This window comes from Ammospiza caudacuta, chromosome 7, assembly GCF_027887145.1.
Source record: "Ammospiza caudacuta isolate bAmmCau1 chromosome 7, bAmmCau1.pri, whole genome shotgun sequence".
Taxonomy (NCBI): Eukaryota; Metazoa; Chordata; class Aves; order Passeriformes; family Passerellidae; genus Ammospiza; species Ammospiza caudacuta.
Window position 1 is genome coordinate 31200806 of NC_080599.1, and position 19317 is coordinate 31220122.

General features: G+C 38.5%; 1 long non-coding RNA gene across 1 annotated transcript in view; it reads right to left on the reverse strand.

The window, feature by feature from the left end:
- The window catches only part of LOC131560304 (uncharacterized), a 34212-nt gene continuing 14895 nt past the window's right edge, over positions 1-19317 (reverse strand). Inside the window, exons 3-6 of the long non-coding RNA XR_009274946.1 lie at positions 16551-16710; positions 16369-16431; positions 13857-14033; positions 1-75 (exon numbers count right to left, since the gene is read on the reverse strand). This is a non-coding gene — a long non-coding RNA (uncharacterized LOC131560304). The remainder of the gene's footprint in view (positions 76-13856; positions 14034-16368; positions 16432-16550; positions 16711-19317) is intronic.

Below are 19317 nucleotides of genomic sequence, written 5' to 3' on the forward strand. Positions count from 1 at the left end.
CTACCACACATTGGCATATCATCACCAATATCAATATTTAGCACATACTGTGTTTCATTCACTGCTCCAAGATCACTGAAAAATAGTTAAACAGATCCATGAAAATAATTAATTGCTGAGTTATGGTTGAGAATGAAAATAAAGGGGTCAGTAAATATAACCTACAATAATTTTTGTCTTGCCAACAACTTATTAAACACTCACATACAAAGTAGTTGTAAACTATTTCCTTAGGAACATTACTGGGGGTAAATCAGGGCTGATTCAGAAGGAACTCCCCATTTGTGTGCTTTAAATAACAACATGCTATTCGTATATATAAAAAACATCCATCCTCTATATCCATAGACATGCAATATACACCTTAAGAATAAAAATATCAAATATCTTTTCATCCAGAAAGTTGCATTTGCAAATAATAAGTGATTCTACAGCACAGGTGTTCCTCACTCTCTCATCATATTTTAAGTCCTTCACCCACTTCCACTAGGACTTTATCCCAAAATAACTCCCCAGTTTGACAGAAATGCAAAACATCTTCACCATCAGTCACAGGAGTTTCTTGTAAAGAGAGAGAGTGGGAAGGAGGAGAATTAGCTCATGGTCCACTCTCCTGCCCATCCCACTGCTCCTTGGGCAGCCCAGTACCCCACCACCCCAACAGAGACCGCTGCTCCCTTTCCTCCCTCCACCTGGACCCTTCCTACCTTTTCTCCCCACACCCTTTTATTTTCTCTCTTATTATAAGACTTTTCCCAAGCATTATTACTATTATTGTCTGAGTTTTACAGCTGGCACATCATCCCCTGCTGCACTAAATCAACACTTGTGAAAGCAGCAGCCTTGGAGTGACTGAGCAGAGCTGCTGCTTGCAGAAGTGTCAATTTGGTGCAGCAGGGGATGGGGTCGCAGCTGCCAGAGAAGAGAGGCCCTATTTTATGCCTCAAAATGATAAAAATGTCAGAGGGGAGGGAAATCTGTACAAAATATAAAAAGGATGTAGAACAAAGAAATGAAAGAAGAGGGGGAAAGGGTTCAAAAGAATGAAGGAAGAGGAAAATGACACTGTACAATAGAACAAAATCACTGCTGAATACGATACAGGATTTTTGTAAGTAGGCACTTTCAAGTTATAAACAAGTCATATGTATATCATAAAATATAAACCTGATAAAGTTACCCCTTCTGCTTTGGGGGGGGGAATCTCTGGCTCATTAAACTGAAATTATTGTCTTAACTACATCTGTGATAGGTTAGGAAATGCTTCCAAGCACAAATACTGGGCATAAAAAGATTATTGCACAGAGAGCTTGATTTTAAGTGGAAATTTAATGTAGAAGACTGAAAATCCTGCATTCAGAAATTTCAATCAGCAAAAGTGAACGAAATTCCATGTTCTGGAGTAAACTTGGGCATCTCTGATCTACCACTGTTTAGAGGCTCCCATTTGAAAGTAGTTGTATGCTTAAAGGAAAATAAACTGAATAAAACTGTAGATCCAAAGGAAGTCCCAATTTTTGCTTCACACACTTATTTATAAGTGAATCTAATGCATATTTCAAATACCATTATCAATAATGGTTTGTGTTTAAGGATTTCCTTTGTTTCTTCTGACCTTTCTTTGGGAGCTGCCACTTTATTAATTTTCCAGTGTGTACTTGCAGAAAGGGAAAATAATTGGGCTACACAGCTTAAACAATTTGCCCTGTTAAGAAAAAAAAACATGTAAGGACAACATTTATCTATTTCCACAGAAAAGTGAATCCACTTTCCCTGCACTGCTGCTGTGCTTTGACAGACCATGGCATCCCAGGTGGAGCAGAGAGGATTCCTGACAAACCAGTGCTCTGCTGCAGAATTGTCTCATTCAAGACTCACAGCCTCTCAGCTGCACGTTATCATTTGCAGAATTTTTTGCATCCATGAATATTGAAAGTTGCTGCTGGGTCAGTCCTTGGCACAGAGAAGGCCTGGAAGAGCAGAGGTCCCATTTTGCCTCAGCAGTTTATTGAGAACCCCAACCAGCTCAGCTTAGTTGAAATGCCGTGCTCAGAAATCCATCCTGCTCCCTTTTGAAGCAATAGCAAACCTCCCTTTAGTCTCCAAAATTTGCCTCTGTAGGTCACCTTATTAAAAAAAAAAAAAAAACAGCACAGATACATTAAAGAATGAAGAGTGTTCTTTCTGTAACTGGTCTTGGAATATAACATTAGCCATTTTTCAAAGACTTTTTGGAAGGAGCATATTTACAGGACAGATTTCAAATGTGGTCTCAAAACTCAAACATTTTATCACAAGAATTCATTATTCCCCTTATGTCCGCTTCATTTTGCAAAGTAAATTGTACAGCCCTTCAGCTCTTATCACTGTTCTGTTGCCCATCTGGCAGTCATCACTCTTTATTGATACTCATGTTTGACTTCATGCTCATAAATCTTGAAAAGATACGACCATTCCTTTCTTCACAATTTGTCAAATTTAAACACAAATATTAAAAAAGGCCCCAAAACCCTCCAGCCTCCAACTACATCAATATTGAAGTCAATATTCAACAATGACTACTAGCTTAGGTATGTGGCATTGTTTTTCTCTAGTGATTAGACTAACAATACAAATAGCACACTAATTATTAATTTAAAACCTCCTCTGTTCAGTTGATAGAGCCATTAGCTGCTAAAAAAGCCACATTTGGGTTCTAGCAAGATTAACACTGTCATCTATGGTACATTATATCAACATATTGATCTATCAGTCCAATTGTACAGCATTCTTCAGGCTTGTTCTAACCTTATCCAAAAAGACCTCCCAGATCAAGAACAGCTGTTAAATGAGTTACAGCTTAGCCTATATAAAACATTATATGCAAAAACAAGGGCAAAGGATGCACAATAGGCAGGTCATCAATTCAAATACTGCTCTAAACCTACTCCTTGCAGCAATACCAATGTAATTGAAAACTTCTTCATGAACAAATCTAAAGGTAGAACAGTGACATTAAGCAAATTAATAATTATCAAACAGATCTGTGCCCTTTTCATTTACCTTCTTCAGCTGGTAGGTGTTCATTCAGTTCATTGTGTACATCAAATTACAAGAATGCCTCAGACCATCTTCAGAAAGTGTTTGCACAGTATGAACAGTGGGATTACCTAAGACAGAGAGCTATTCTCCTGCCAAATTCCTGTCTTTTACAAGATCTACAGTGTTTCCATACTTCCTGCAGTAAGAACTCCTCAGTTACTCCTCAGCATTAAATGTGCTTCCCAGTTATTTAAAAAAAAAGGAGGAGGAAGGGAGAAAGAAACATTTTACTATGATCTTTACATAAATCACCTATTTAATGTAAACACATATGGAGTGTAAAGCCCAAGTTCTTTAAAATGGGCCTAATTTTCTACTGTCACTAATTCTTTCTCCTTGTTTTCCTTCCCTTAAACTATAGACAAAATACCATTGCCAATGCAGCAGCAAGAGTCAATTCAACTACTCCTGGTCCCCTAGGCTTGAAGTTTTGTTCTAGAGCTGCTCTTGCACTGTGTCACCCTGAATTAACAGACAAGAGATTTTCATAGTGCTGAAAATGAACCATGGTTAAAACAAGGTCTCAAAAACTTCAGTAATCCCTGCTTTGGATGGGGTGCAATAATAACTGCTCTGTCAAAACTTCCTGTCCTGTGAATTCTGCTTGGTCCCTGGTGTACATGGGTGACAAATATCAGTTTCACTTATCATGACAAATGACAGCTGCTAGTCATGGTGTTTATGGCACACTGATGTCATACTGGTGGGCGCAGCTTAACACAATCCAAACAGAGCAGAAGAAAACCACATTTTGGGCTTTGGGCAAAATCAGTGTGTCCTGCTAATAGAACAGATCAAGACAATACAATTGAGCTAATAATATGCTGTGTGACAGCAGTTCCCACAGCTGCTAATGCTGCCATGGCAGAACTTATGGCCTGCCTTCTACAAGTCTTTATTCACACGAAAAACCAGTAGCAAGAAGCCTACAAGTAAATTTTGCTCTATTATAAAAACTAAACAAATACATTCCAAAAATATTTATAAATCCAAATGTTTGTAACAATGGTTGAATTCCAAAAGTTCTTGAAGTAACTGATTTTTTAAAAGTCAGAATTTATAGCCTTAAGGACTGAAATGAGCAGATACTATTAAGAAATAGTATTTTACACAATTATCCATTATTATGTGCTTCACAATAGCCTAAAATTGCATACATATAGCCAAGAGTACTGTATTCATAGTTACAGGAGTCCCACAGTGCATCCCCACACTTGGGATTTAACTTCTAAGGACTGACATGGGTCACTAGGAGGGCAGTAAGAGTTTGGAGGACACCTAGAGGCAGGGATGCTGGGCAGAGGATGCCAGCAAAGGACCACCTGAAGCTGTGTCCATCCCACAGCCCCTTCCTGCCCTGCCCATCCCACTGCCATACTGCCCTCTGCTCCCAGACCCATCAGCGCAGCTGCTCTCCAGAGCAAAACAGGATCTGACCTGCCTTTTAACCAAAACCAGAGAGGTTTTATCAGCTCCTGCTCCCAGCCCAAACCCATGGCAGGGCACAGCCAGCTGCAATGGCCTCAGTTGCTGTTTGGTTCCCGTACACACTACTAGGTTATCTCTAAAATGCTCTTAAGCACAAGGTGGGAAAACATTACCATCAATTAATTCTTAGCATAACGATGATTGTGCAAGTGGAGCAAATATTTATTTTCTGACAGGCGTGTTGCCGTGGAAACAGCAGCAGACGCCGTTTGCTCGGAGGGCCGTGCGGAGGCTCAGGTGCCCCGGGACAGGAGCTGCCGCAGCCTGCAGGGCAGGACAGCAGCAACAACTCCCAAAAACCACTGCAATTTACGCTCGAGCAGCCCTGACCTACTTTGTAAGTAGCAAGTTATCGCATTAATTTGCTCGAAATAGCAGATCATTCTGTGTGAAGGGATGAAAAACAAAATCCATCATTTCCACTGCAGGAGAACAACCAAAATGATACAACTGCACGCCTGTCACTGCAGCTGCAGTTTCTTCTCTGGGGTAACAAACAGATGACCTGCCAGTCTCGGGTTACACGCATGAGACGAGAACTGAAGCCAGCCCCTCTCTGCAAGCTGAGGGAGAGGCCGGGGTGCTGCCCAAGGCACCCCAGCCTGCAGCTGGCAGCGTGAGCTGAGCACCCTCACCCACGCACGGCCCCGCAGGATTCCCCTCACTGAGGGCATCTACAGCAACATTTGGCCACCTGCAACAGGGAAGTTCAGCCGCATTTTGGTTACTAGTCCGTCTACAAGTGGTTTTCTCCTCAAAGCTTATTTGTCCTTCTAAAGGACATATGCACAGATTTGTAAAAAACAAACAAGAAAATTTAATTAATACTAACCCTATGACTTTTTTGTTTTGCTCTTAACAAACTGTTCCTTGATCTTTTCTGTATGATTAATTTTTTGCCTCCATACATGCAATTTATTTTGTTTTCAGGTTTCTATTATGGATATATTAAACACAGCGCATACATACATGAGCATGTTCAACTAGTATTCAGATGGAGGCATAGGAGAATTCCTCTAACAAAATATCAGTATTTCAGTCCAATTATAACAGAAACCAAATCTTCAAATATTGGAGTACAATGTAGCTACCCTAGAGAATAGATATTTGGTTTTCTGACCAGCAGTAAGTTTGTAATTGAACAGCTGCAGAAAAGAGAGGAAACAAACATACAGCAAATTAGTTTTCAAGCCTAATCTTCACAGAAAATTTCTACTGTATTGTGCTTTCGACCACAACATGATAAACAGAGTTCCTCCCTTCCTTCTCTGTTCTTCTGCAAAACAAATTAGAGTGGTCTATACAAGTTTAACCTATTGTATTGCATAATCCCTCACTCACAGAAGCAAATTAGGCACAGAGTAGCTCAACAACTGAATCTATTCACGACTCTAAGGAGTGCCAGATTCCAAGCAGTAACTAATCTACAATCCCTTTTCAAAAAAATTTTACTATATTTTGCTTAAAAATGGTAACTTTTCTTGTAGCTTTTGTTTGGTTTGGATTTTTTAAGTGCCCCTGTCATTATTAGCATTGCAAACAAGGTATCAATCAAAAGGACAAGGCAAAATTTTAATCATACTTATTTTAAAAGTGCAAAGCCTGTTTCTAGATTTTCAGAGAGAATGGAGGAATGCATAATAAAATACGAATTTAATTCATATATGTGTATCTGCACCTATTTATATTGATATAATCTACTGTTGAAGTCATAAATGTTTAAATCCATTGACTGCATTTGTTCATTTCCCATTTTCAGGAAAAAAAGAAAAACAAGGTTCTTTACCACAGTACAAAGAAAAATGCTCTAATACCAAAAGATCCAATTAAAATAATAGGGCCATTTGTTTCAGTAGGATTTCACACATACTAGAGAAATGCTAACCCTTGGGAGAATGTTCTCAGCTCATTTAACAATATATGTTTCCTCTGATATGAAAACTTTAGCTTTTGCATTATAACATCATTGCTAACAAGGCACAGGTCTATATCTCATAAGTAGATGGAAACACGAATGCGGGAGGAATTATAATAGTTCTTTATCCATACTGCACTCCTCTCAGGATTGACTTGCATCTGTTGTTTACTCACCTGGGTAGCTTTTTGCTCTCCACACATTTAAAACACACACTCAGAAAAGGCTTGGTTCTTTGAAAGACAAGAAGATGGTAAGTAAAAAAACTATGAAGGGAATCAAAGGAAGAATTTGTATCCCGGTTCCAGGGCTACCAAAACATTTCAAAGGGCAGCTGGCATACAGATTTTTCCACCAGCCAAAAGAAAGCCAATCTGCCTGCTCGCAGAGCACAGTGTATTTGGGGACACCCTGGGCAGGGGCTGGGCAGGGCTGCACAGGTGCCAGTAGCTCCTGGGCCTCTGTCAGCAGCCAGGGACAGCAGCAAACCTGAAATCTGCAACCCAGGAGGTGCAGCTCTTACCCAGGCAGTCTTAATAGCAGTGAAACAAAAAAGCTGAAATTCTTAGGACATTAGAAGTTTACTTCCCATTTTTGTGTACCTGGAAGAAAACTGTGATTGGAGATGAGCTTTTTATTTTTTAACTGGTTTTGTGAGTCAGTTAAAGATAGTCAGGACTAGTATCTGATGTCACTGAACAATTTCTAACACCTGGATGTTTTAACATTGCAATAAATTCATGTTCCAAATTTTCCTGTCTATACCACCATCAAATTTTGTCCATTTGTAAGAGAAAGTTCAAACTTGACCCGTCAAGCCATTAATGAGGGAAGATTTATTTTTGTAGATCACTTTCCACTGACTATCAGCACACAAATATTTCTACCTAACCGTGAGGAAAAATGTAAAACATAGATCTGAAACATCAAATCCCTAAAAGAATTTAGGCAATAATCTCAAATTATAGATACAGTCCTACAGTCAAAATGTCAAAATTATGTCCAACCAATTCAGGATTGAAACATGAATGATGCAATTAGGAATTTCATAAAGCCTACATAAGGGACAGCTCTCCAGGAAAAAGCTGGTCTCCAAGTAATTTTTTTTCTGCAATACAGTACTTGTAAGTCTAGAGCTAAAACTTGCACATGCCTTGTATATTTGATTGACTCCATAAGGTTTTCATCTAAATTCAAAATATAAATGTGTTTAGATATATTTGAACATTTTATTGCATTTAGTTATGAGAGATGAATTTTTCCTGAGAGAACCTAGGGCACATAACATTGCCAGATCATTCCAAACAAGTTAATTCTGAAATGGGCTTGAATCAATAACACAAAACAGGCGGTAAAGCCAATTTTTACGGTAGTCATGGTTTCATAAAATAATATCAAGACAGTCAGATTGTAAGCTCCCTGCATCTCAAATATCATTTGCTACCAACTCTAAGCACAAAGAGGAAATAGGTGGAAGACATAGATAAAAACAAATGATAGATAGATGAAACAAAAGGAACTGGAGGTAAAGAAAGAATGCAGAGTAGTTGCCATTCAACACAGCGTGAAAAAAAGCCAAACAAGTGCAGCATGTAAGTAATTCAAGGGAAATAGAATGCTTTTCTTTCATTTAGGCTTTAAATTGTTATGAAAAGCCTCTTTTTCACTTTATCTGTAAGACATAGGCAGACAGGGGATGAATGTACAAATATGTCACTGCAATACGTGGCTTTTAATGAAAATGGATTTTTAATGATCCCAAAAGCTACATTTCTCTCTGACTTGCTCCATTTCCAGACTATCAGCATGAAGTATGCACAGCAAATGCACTGGTTTTGCATGTCCTTCACTAAATCCCAGGACAGCCAAGCGTCCAAGGGCTGTACAAACCAGAGCTGCCATTATGCAGAGCAGATACAGAGAAGCTGCACGTCCTTCAGTGCTTTCATTGAACTTTCAGAGCTCCGTGACACCGCTGTGCCGTCTCCCACAGCAGACCCCAGTGTGGGTTACCTTGCACTCCATATGCATAAATAAAGGATGATGCATGGCAATGCGCCTTGCTGTTGTTCTCTGCCTCAAGGACACTTGTTCAAAGTGTGCCATTCCTCCCACTCCCCCAAGCACGCTCATTGTGTCCAAGTGCTCCATGTAAAACTCTGAAATCACGAATACGAGAGGATTTAGTTCACAAATGAAGAGAAGTCACAAGGAGGAGAGAGGCTGATGCAATCCATAGCCTTCTTGCTATCTGAACATAGTGAATTCTTCTTTCCAATGTCAAAGTTACCCTTTCAGTCAGTAATAAACAAAAAGCACACTGAATAATGTGCAAAAATATGTACCAGCTAGTATAAATACCATTTTTCCTGTTTTTTCACGTAGACAATTTTTTTTGTTTTAGATTTCAGTGTCATCATAGAATAAAGGAACATTTTCCTTACTTTATCACCATCCATGAAGTTTTATCTACAAATATTTCTTGTAAGGCAGGTCCATAGGTTAGGAAACTGTAATATAGTTGTCATAAAACCAAGACAGCATTTAAAAGGGGCTTGGACTCCTGTATTCACTTCATGTCCAATACTTCAAGGTAAGCTTTGTGCAACCTATGTTACTTGGACAAAAAACATCTCCATGTTTATTTCCTGTGTTATCATTTTTGCTTCTTTGAAATAATAGAAGACAGAAGGAATCAAAAAATAGAAGACTGATGAAAAAGATAATGACTGAGAGGGGCCATAAAATTGGTTAACAAATGCTCCTATCCATTAATGAGTCAGAGGGCACAGCCTTATGAACGGTCCCACAGAATCAACAATTTACATCACCTAACAAACAAACAACAAAAAAGGCCACCAAATTCCCCATTTGCTGGGCACTTTGAAATTCATCCATTTTGTCTGCTCTCCTGACTCAGAGTGCCTTCCAATTAATATTTATCAAATGTCTCTCCCTTCTTCATTTAAATCATTTCAAAAACTGCACCTGTTTCATGAGACCTATGTGTGCTTCTGACAGCTGATATTTGATAAAAAACACAGATAACTTTAAAATCCTAACTAACTACATTAAAATGTAAGCAAGAAAGAGAGTGCTAAGATTAGCTCTGCCAACACAAGACATCAGCAAGGCACGTGGGGGTACCCAAGGATACAGGTGGATAAATATATGGTGCACAGCCTGGGAAGGACCCCACACATTTCATGCCATCAAATGGGGCTGAAATTCAGCAACAGCACACAACAGTTACTGAGTGCCCTGGAGACACCATATTCACCTGTTTCCTCTAGAAAATAAGGTGAAAAAATCCTTGCAAGAGTGCCACAAAACAAAACAACAACAAAATCAAGCTGCATACTCAAAGCCAGGGTTCATTTTAAACAATAAAATGTGGGAAGAGATTAGAAAACAAGAAGCAGCCACTGTGAACAGCCAGAGGAGGCTGTCAAAGCCAAGGCACAGACAGCTACAGTCATTTGCCAATGTACAGATTCACTCCAAGCTCCACTTAAAGCTATCACTGCTTCTACAGAGCACAGGCAAGGAACCAGATCTGCCCTAAAAGGCTATACAGGGCTCTTTTACATACACTTGTGCTAATACACAACAAAGTACTTTATATAGCGCTTTTGTTGCTTCATTTTAGCAGTTCTCTCGCATTATCTAGATGAGAGACAATTGCACAATGGCAGGTAAATCTTGTTAGAAAGCATCCTAAATTACAGGGAAGATCTTGCCTCTAAAATACACAGAAAAGATCACAAGTCTATGTTGCGCATGCTGAGGCATTCTGCCTGGGATTCTTTAAAGGTAATTTGGTGAGGAAGAGGCTTGCAGCTTTTTGAAGCAGTTTCCTTCAGTACTGCCAAATTTCAAATTACTTTTCTTTTCCTGGCAGCTGTTAAGGAACTGGAGTTACTGGAGCAGATTATCAGCCATAGGACTGTCTTCTATGGCAGTCAGCACAGTCCCAAGCCCACAGGATGGAGGACGAGTTTGGTGGATGTGTCCAGCTGCTGGTCCAAACCCAGGGACTGTGACACGACCCTGAATGTTTGGGGTTTGTGCACATTTCTGCATTATTTCAGAGATCATTCCAGAGTACCCTTAACAAGGTCTAGGTCACTTCTGTACCACAGCTCATACAAATTAACTTCTTACATATTTCTGTCAAGCTAATGGACAAAATTCAAAGAATGTACAACCTTAAAGACATTTTAATGTGTTATTTTCCACTGCCTTATTTAAACGGGATCATTTTTTTAAAGCAACGTCTTATATCCTTGAGTCATATTTGTTAATTCCCTATTAAAATGCACCCCCTTTCTCACTAATAGAGTGTTTTAAATTATGCTCACACATTTTTAAATTCCTACTCACTATTAATCAAAGCCATAATTCTCATAAACTTAAGCACAGGTTTCATTCCAAATGCAGACAGTTCCCATATTCTATATGTTTTACACATATTTCAGAGAATGCAAGTTAAACAATATTTAATCAGTGTAAGATTAAAGTTTATTTCCACTGACTTGAACTACTTTTGAATGTGAAAGACCCAACAGTTATCTCAGTGGTGACTAGCTCAGTCTTTTTGCACTCTCAGATATGCTACTGACATCCACATGCCCAAATGTAAAGGAATGCCAGCAATTTCAAATGAAATCAGGTTTTTTTAGTTAGATGTTACTACCAGTGTTAATGCAGCTCTTCAATGCCCAAACTCATTTTGAAAAATCTTCCTATCTGCTTTTTATTTTCAAAATGCTTCTTATTCCCCTGTTGCTGAGAAAACCTGGCTGTGTCTATAAACTCTCTTATTAAATGTTTTCAAAGCTAAGTAAGGTAGCAAAAAGAAAACTATTCCTCCTACCTTTCATCTATAATTGACTTTGAAATTATGTAAATACATTGGCTGTACATTTGGGCATTTTTGAAAAAGAACATTTCGACAATAACATGAATTAAAGTTTTTTTGCAATCTCTAAAACACTGCTCTCATAAATATCTGTATAAACAGTCTCATTTAAGTCCTGGAAAGATGCAGTGCAACCTGCCTGAATAACACTTTTAGGGAAATACAGATGAGGTTCTGCATTTCCAGCTGCAATAAGACAGAAAGCTTCATAATCATAATTCAAAGAATCCTTACTAGTTCTTGCAGGTTTCTTAATACTTTGTTAAGAGGTTAACACAGTAGAAGTTAGATGCATAAATAAGATATTTTTATTACAATCTAACAAAATCACAACTGTAACCATGATTCATTTTTTTTAATAACCTTAGTTCTCCAAGACTTCTGATCCTAATGAGGCAATCATGCATCACTGCTGTGTTCCAACAGAACTATTGGGCTCTGTGCTGTGCTAGTGTAATTGCAGTCTAATGGTTTACACTATCATAATGGTACTAAATATTTTACTAAACAAAGTACAATATCTTAAAAGTTATTTGAATTGTTCCAGCTTTATGATTGTGCATCAAAGAAAGAACAGTTCCTTTCTTTCTGAATTGAGAACAACAAAGATGTCCAAATTAGCTTCTTGTTTCTCCTAATAAAGTACTAAAAACATAACATTAGAAGCAGAGTTATAAAATTATAGCAAAAATTACTTCATATAAAATGAAAAGTATTAAAATATTTTGAGGCATTTGGATGCTCTGCTTCAGCAGTGTGGCACAGCTCAGCAAAGGGTATAGGGACACTCTATTCAGAGTCTATGTGGGATTTTTAAATCAGAATTTCTGATTATTTACTTTAACAAAACCTTTAATAAAAATCCCACTCTGTGCACGTGTAGCAAATCACAAACTAAGCACGAGGTACCACACTGATGGTGCAGTTGTGTTCAGTGAGAGCAGCAGAGCCCAGCAGAGCCCCCTCCCCAGGCTGTGCCCCCCAGGAGCAGGGTGACCTGCCAGCACCTCAGCACATTCTGACTCACAAAATAACTCCATGAGCTAAACCAGATTAATTCTGTAAGGAGGGACAATCAAACAGGCAAGGATTTGTCAATCCTGCCATTAACACACTGGAGTAGCCCCAGCTGCACCCTGCAATGTGTTGCCTTACTCCCTTGGACAAAGCCAAAAATATCTGTAACTCCAAAAGGGGCACTGAAGTTAGCACTAAAAGTGCTCAAAGCTTCTAAGATTGCCTCCAGGACTCCTGAAATTGATTTTTAAAGATCTACTTTGCCTAAAGCTAATTTATTCTTAATTCAATTCACTATTTTTATTTAAAAACCCTTATTTTTTTTTACTTCCAGCTAAAGTATTCATTTACAGTGTTTTTCAAACATTATTTTCTTGAAAAATATTTTCTTTTTCCCAAAAATCAGGAGTTTTTTCAGAAAAGGTTTTTGAATTTGGACTAGGACACCAGGGGTTTTTTTTCCAAAATTTTGTTTACTACTGGTATTTTCTACAACACTGGTCTGCTAAAAAATTTTTTTAAAAAACCAGCAAAAACATGTTTGTACTATCTAGAGAACATTTTGTACAGCTCATAACTCCATGTTTTAAGGACTGTCAAGATCTAGACCACTTTGTACCTAGAGAATAAATTAGTTCTTTTAAAACGGAATAAAATAAAACTTGTTTTTTATCTGGCACAGGAACTTTCTCAAAAATGTGAAATATAGTGAATTCAGTAATTTGGCAGTAAATAGTCTTTGAGCTTGTACCAAGGTACTAATACCAAGAACTAATTATTGCCCATCCTGTAAGTGAGCAGCTCTAACTGTCTAACATTGATGATACATTCTCTTTCTAGCCATGCTCTGCTCAAGTGTATAGGCACCTCTCCAGCAAGCACTCCTAAAGGACTCCGTATCTACACTATGTTTAAAAAAAAAAAAAAAAAAAAAAAAACACAAAAAAAAACCACAAAAAACCCAACAACAACAACCCAGGCATTTGTTAAGGAAAAATGCTGCTTACTTAAACCAAACTACTCCAGTAAAATTATCCAATTTTGCCAAAAAGCATTGAAAATGCACTTTGGGCTTTTATTTCTCATTTAAATTAGGAAATATTTTAAAAAATACAGATAACAAAAAAACCCAAGTAGAAAATCTGTTTCTTAAAGATCTTTAAGATTTATTGATACAGTATACACACTTAACTTATTACTCTTAGATAATTACCTAACACAATATTCTACTTACACAGAGAGGTTTAATTTTAATTTACAGTTTAATTGTCCTACTTAAAGTAAGCCTGTCACCTGTGTCACTTGGTGGCTCATAACTGTAATCCTCATTTAATTATTTACTTCAAGGGAGCATTTTAATTATAGGCATTACTCTGTGTGTGTAGAGTAACTGGCACTGGAGGGCAGTGACAATTTGTACAGCAGAGTGCTCACCTGAATTTCCAGTGGCCACAACTCCACGTGAAGCAGTGGCTCATCTGCAGAGCCCACCTAGACTCCTGAGAGATGCTGCTCTTCACTTGCCTGGCCCAGGACCACATTGGGGGTGCCTGAGAACAGGCAGGGCCACCAGGGCACAAAGAGCTTGGATTACTACTGCAAGGCTCCCAGCTGAAATAGAAATGAGACAATTATAACTTCTCACATCCACACTTGACCCTGCAAATCACCCTTGGACATGGGAGGGGGCACACAGCACTGGCTCCAGGGTGAGGTCACCACTGTGCCCCATTCCTGTGGGGATCACTAATGGAGTGACAGAGCATGGGCTTGCCTCTGATTCATTTCCTGAAATTTCAGCAACCAGTGATTTATGGGTTTCCTAAGATCAGGCCACCTATCAGCTTCTTTTTTAATAGCCATCAGTTGACCAATATTCTGTGACATTATCTAGTACCTATGCAAACTAGATATAATTTTAGCTTTCAAAGGATCACATTGCAACAAGCTCCATCATTAAAAAAAAAAAAAAAAAAAAAAAAAGAGAGAGAAAAAAGAAAAAAAACGCTGCTTTGTGTTTGCTACAAATTTGCAGGTTTGTTGGCTATTGCTGGGTCATCTTCACAGTAATTTTAACTTCCAAGGCAGACACTTCATCATCACACAAGTGGCACTATGCAACTTCCCTGCTCTGGACCAAGCAATATTTTTTATTGCCTGAAGCCCCAAGAGGCAGCTTTGTAAAACTTAAAGTATTATCAGTTTTTTATATTTGGCACAATAGAATGCATTTCTCTTCAGGTACACCCAACCAGAAGGGATGGTAAGGGAAGCCTTGTCCCCAGGCTTGCCAGCAGGTGACTTGGGCTCTCTGCCTGGGGCAGACAGGGACAAGGGGCTGCCCAGCCTCCTGTTCTACACACTGAAAAGATATGCCCAGGTTCTGCAGAAGTCCCTTTTCTACCATTAAAACACTTCCAGGATTTGTGGTGCTCCTGATTTACTGTTCAGCACTCCTGACTCACATGTCTTGCTTAATGCCCAGGCAGCCCCATGGGCAGTCAGGGGTGTTCCCAGCTGAGATCCTGCCCTCTTGGAGAAGCTCCTTCTGCCAACTCCCTCCTACCCAGGAGCAGACACCAAAGCACTGTGTCCCTGCCAGGAGACAAGGAGAGTGCTGGTGGCATTTCCGAGGGGCACAGCTCTCCAGCACATGCAGCAGTGCAGAAGGGGGACATTGGGCACATGGGAACTGCAGGCCACCTGGTCCTGAGGTAAGTGCCTCTCACAGCAGTCACTTCATTATTAACAACCTCCATATCTTCATAAGATGCTTATCTTTTTCAATAAACAAAACAGTTACTGAAGGTTTTGTTTGGTGCCTTTTTTTTTCTAATATTGGGATGAACCCAAAGATTGCTTTCTTTAGTATCTACCTTTCTTCAGTGATTAATGTTTTTTCATGAGCAGTGTCATTACCTACAATTTTTATCATCTAGATTGTTCTATTTTATTCAGCAACCTAGAAAAAATTTCCTCTTTTTAAAGTAACCTTCAACCTACAATTTGTCTGCTGCTTCTTACAGTACCCTCAGCACAGCCATGGCCCCTAACAACTGAGGGCATTCAGCACGTTCCAGTACTGAGTATATCACATTTCCCATCTGAAATTGCTTACCTCATCAGTCACTAAGGGCCCAGTTTGGAAGTCATTAAAAATAATGAGAATGCTGGCACTTCTCCCAGCAATAATGGCATTGGATTCTGTGTTGCTTTTATACTTTAAGACATTTGTATATATCCACAAATCATTTAACTCTTATCTTTGTACTAGCTTTAATGAATCTAATGGCTGCTGAAACTGTGTGGGCTTTATTCTACTTTTTATTTAAATAATCTTCTGCCCACTCCATCATAAAACAACACAAACACTTACACAGCATATTGCATCACGAAAGCCCCAAAGTGTTTACTAGGATCACTATATCCACCACTAAAATGCAAGCACTTCTCAGTCAATAAACACTTCAGCTGACAATAAAACCACAAGAGAGTTTTCAGAAGGAAAGCTGAAGAGCAACAAATTCCATTTTCCCAAAATAAATTTAGAACCAGGGTCTTGCATTTTCATCTCCACCTGTATCTACTGTAGCCTTTCCCTCCTATGACATTGCAAAAAAAAAAAAAAAAAACTAACTCCAAATTAACTCACTAAGTACCAACATCACTCCTGCAGGGTCCACATCTTACAGGCTTTGACAGGATAATGAGCCCTCAGGAACATGCTCCAGGCCAGCACTAAATGCACCCTTAGAGTTTCAACTAATTGTTTGAAAACACATATTAATGCATAAACAAAACTTTAAAAGATTCACCCTTAATAGTCAAGGTCTAGCTCAGGGCTAATGTAAATTTCTCATCACTACGCTCTTCCTGATAGAAACACATACAATTTACATGGTTTGAAATAAATAAGAATAATACAAATATGGAAAAAAAATCTCACCTTTTTTAGATGTGTGTTTATTTTGCTCCAGGCATACATTTGAACTGTACATTAAAAACAGACCTGTCATGAGGACAAACACAAAAGTTACAGATCCAGCACTTCCGCATAGAAAGTGTGACATTTCAAACTCATAGAAATTAATAACAGCATATAAAATGACTCATACATTTTGACATCACCTGCTCACAGCGGAGGTGTCTCTAAGATGCAAAGAACTTGAACTCCAGTCACCCTGGAAGTCCATCCAGAGTGTGAAAAACCCAGAGATCCTGGACTGCTGCTGAATGTTCTATCTTGTTAAAAATCAGTAGTTTACTGTGACTAAACAGACTGATTTACCTAGGTGGGAGCATAAAGAAAAGGTATGTGTAAATCAAATAACAATAATTCTAACCAATAATAAAACTACAAGTACCAGAACTAATAAAAATTGCTTCATAAGGTGAACTTTAAAGGTGTTTTGATGTTATTATCAGTATATGTGAAAATCTGAGGAACATTACCACTGCATTGAAGTTAATCTAAAAGCCCATTCTGTAAGGTTATTAAAAAATCTTTTTAAGGCTTTTAAATGTTTAATACCTTTGCAAAGTATTTTCTTTGCATTTATTTCTAAGTGCTGGATAAGGTCTGCTTTTAGAACATGTAATCTCAAAATATTTTAAGCCATGTTACAAATACTTCACCAAGCTACAAAAAAAATTACCAAGCTGTCCGTAGCAGTAACTATCATTAGTTTGAGTTTTTTAATCTATTAGATCAAGGAATGAAATTACATCAAATTTGGTATATGATTATCAATCTAGTTTGAAATTATCTACTACGTATCACCTACACAACTACTAGTACAAGCTACACAATTTAAGCAATAGGTGCAAATGCTCAGGCATCATAAGTGATCCCACCATTTTAAGACAGGAGAACATCCTTATGCAGCACAAATAAGGGAAGAAGAATGTCAAAATTGATTTGAAGATAATATTGAACATCAAAGACATGTAACATTGTGGCAATTTTATTAAAATAAAAATATGGTTTTTGAATATTTGGGGAAATTTTATATTCTATTTTCTCCTGCGGGGAATGGCAAAAGGAAGATAGTAGTTTTCAGATACCGAAAGCCTGTCTATGGCTCATTATCCAATTAATTGATATGAATAAATTAGCTGAATCAAGCTAAATGACAGCTAGTTGCTCCACAAAAGCTAGTAGTATATCACAATAAGGGGCTTTCAGAGAATTAGATCAGTGCAGAGGTCTTTCCTTTTGAATCTTCAAAGCACATTAAAAGACATTTGTATCTTCACTTTCAGAAAAATAAGCATTTAAGAAAGGGATGGCAAGTTATTCATATTCAGAAACTCACTGAGAAGATTACAGGTGTTACAGCAGCAGTGGAGAGTTTCATGGCAAAAGCACAGCAGAATTTTTTTCTTCCAGATCCTCTTCCACAAAATGGATAAGATCTCTCATACCTATTATCTCAGATGTCTCTCTATCTTCCTCAAGGAAAAAGGAGACAGCTTGGTAGCTCTGTTCTTCCATCGCCTCTTAGCACTGCACCCATTTGAAAACATCCTGCCATCCAAGGTGCTTCTTTTTACACCAAGACAGGAATGACACCAGAGGCAGCTCAACCAATCTCGTTAGTCACTTATGAAAATTACATGGCATAACTGCTTTTTAGGGCCTTATAAGAATGCTGCTTTGACTTTGTGCAAATGTAGGAGAGTACAGGGGATGGCACAGGACTTAAACACAGCTGAACAACTAGGGAGAACTGAATCTGGATTCATTACACTGGGAGCAGAGTTAGAGATTTAGTGCCAGGTGATGCAGAAAAAAACAAACAACCCCCCTTCTGTTTGAATCTAAGCCTCAATTCTAACTAAACTGCAGGATTAAAATCTGATCTTAGGCAAAATAATCACATAAAAGTTCTAACTAAACTCCTAAGCGTGAACTCTGCTGCAATGGGGAATACACACTCTCAAGCTGCACAGAAGCTTCCATTACGTGAAAAAGAAAAAAGCACAGCTTTTCTTACCACTGAGATGCTTCTCACACTTTTTAATTTTAGAGATGGTTTGTTTTCCACTTTCCTCCCTCCTGTCACCTCAGACAATGGTAGTTCAAGTGGACAATACAAGCAGACGGGACATTTCTAATTCATCTCACTCCTCCTTCATTTTTTGTTTTTGCTGCTGTCATTTTACATGCATGGAAATGAGAATTTTGCCCAAGACACTCCTGCATGAAAAAGTCTGTGTCACTCAGATTCTGAACACCAGGTATTCATTGATGGCTTTCAAGTAGATCCTGAAGTGGCAGCCAAGAATTTACAGCTGAGGGTGCTGAGGCCGCTTAGTCAGGAGAAAAGGAGGCTGAGGAAGACCTTACTCTCTAAAACTGCCTGAAAAGAGGCTGCAGCAAAGTGGGGCCAGTCCTGGAAAAGAAGCAGTAGCATGAGAGGAAATGCCTCAATTTGCATCAGGTGAGGTTCAGACTGGTTATTAGGGAAAAGTTCTTCACTGAAAGGGTTGCCAAGCACTGGAACAGGCTGCCCAAGGAAGCAGATGTGTTACCATCCCTGGAGGGATTTAAAAGGTGGGTAGATATAGCACTGAAGGACATGGTTTAGTGGTGGTCTTGGCAGTGTTGGGTTAATAGTCAGACCATAGAGGATTTCTCCATCCTAATGGTTCTGTGATTCTATCCTCCCAAAATATTTCACATCAGCAGGAAAAAAAAAAAAATTAAGCCTTTGGTTTTCACATCCAAATGTTAGTTAAAGTGTTTAACCCTGGAGACATTTTCAGAAAATTAGTTGAGAGCCTTTGCACAATGTAATCAGAAGTTTTAAACTCTGATTGTGCAATTAAACACAATATACTCTTGCAGCTGCCATTTATCACACTGCTACCATTTCAAGTAACCTGGCCAACA